Below are 1,815 nucleotides of genomic sequence, written 5' to 3' on the forward strand. Positions count from 1 at the left end.
TGTGCCTACTTCTACACAAGAGTTTGGAAAGCTTGAACCCATCAAAGTATCTTCCTTATTAAGTATGGAGTGGCCACACCCAGATTTGTGGTCGGTAACATCTTTCAAGAAAAAGATGATAATAGATGTCCAAAACTCTTTGAGATACTCTAAAGCTTCTAGGTCCGTGGGCTCGAGTTGGTGTTTTCCTATTCATTGTTTTGTGCACATTTTTAAGGAGTTTGGATTTGTGGAGACTACCACAATGCTTGTATGTAAAGGTGTGCATTATGGAGAATTAAGAAGGCTTTTAGAAGAGGACTGGGGTTTTGTGGAGGGCATGCACAATGCGGATATGTAATGTTGTAAGGTTGGAGCTTCAGATGTTGGGATGCGCTATTTAAAATTCCTCACCTCATTGTACATGCGATTTCACTATGATCATTGGATGTGCAAGCTTGGAGTGTGACGCCCTTACAAAGTGTAGACGGCGCTATTGCAAGCTTTGACATTGCAATGAGGATGCCCAACAATGCCTTGGAGTCTGTCCAAGTGAACAAACATTGGACTCTCAGTAATGTGCGAGAACATTTGGCTCTTATGGGTTTTGCGGCCCTTCAACAAGCACAATTTCGTTTGCAAGGTCACAAGGTGAAAATTCTTCCACCACATTTTCAATACATCATAGTTTGACTATCATTGGCTACTTATTGTAATGAATGGCTACTTATTGTAATAAATGTGCGTAGATTGGGAAGACAATGGAAGACAAATTGAAGGTCGAGGAGGACTGGGGCATGGATGGAACTATGCTATCACTCTTATAGCTTTGTAACTCTTGTAGTTTTGGAAACAATCCCTGATGTAATCAACATGATTTGCTTTGACAGATTATGATTTTTAATATAATTTTTTGGGTTGAGGTGAAAGTTTATTTTTTGGTGAAAGTTCCTTTTTCAAAAGAATTGGGGAAAGTTCCTTTAAAAAAAAAGGGACCATTATAAAAGGGAGTCTGCATAACTCATTCACACTTTTCACTTTCGCAACACTTGAGCTCCCCACTATCTGTTTGCATCCCAGGCTAGACCTGGATGCCTCCACAACCTCTGCATCTGCACCCACATCCAGCCCTTTATCACGCTTCATCCTCTTCCTCAAGGACACCAATTACAAAGGGAAGTTGGACCTCCACACCGTCTTTACTCATCTCCCCGACCTTGACACCACAATTGACCTTCACATGGATGCATTCACTGAGATTTCAACGTTAATGGAGGAGCACATCATAAAATATTATGTGTCTTGGACGAGAAAGCCCCAGGGGTGTCAATGCTCAAGAAGCGCAAGTTGGGGTGGGAGTACCTTTCTCGACTGGCAACATTCATCTTCTTTTTGTGTGAGGAACCTGATTTTGGAGGAGCTCTACCTATCACACCTTCAAGTTGGGTCCTTTATCAAGGACCCCAAGGAGCAGGAGGTTGTCCCCATGAACCTTGCAGTGGAAGGATAGACACTTCAACTCGAGTACCCTAGGGGGCTCAAGGAGGTGGTTGAGAAATTCATCATTGTGGCTGGTCCTAGTGACACTACCATTGACGGATAAGGCTATCCTAGAGTTAGAAATTAGTTTCTTCTCCTCAGTGGTAGCGGATGGGGAGGAGTATGTGTTTATGCATGACCTAGCAAAATCATTTGGTCTGTGCATGGATGAATTGTTGAGCGTGCTATGCACCAGCACCAAATTTCCTTTAGACAGTGTGCTAGATGCCCTTGTAAGTAAGCTCTTACCACTTGGGGACTCTGTTACCGACACTATTGCACTTGTTTGTGCGGAGG

Source organism: Adiantum capillus-veneris, chromosome 24 (assembly GCF_014529385.1).
Source record: "Adiantum capillus-veneris isolate H3 chromosome 24, ASM1452938v2, whole genome shotgun sequence".
Classification (NCBI taxonomy): domain Eukaryota; kingdom Viridiplantae; phylum Streptophyta; class Polypodiopsida; order Polypodiales; family Pteridaceae; genus Adiantum; species Adiantum capillus-veneris.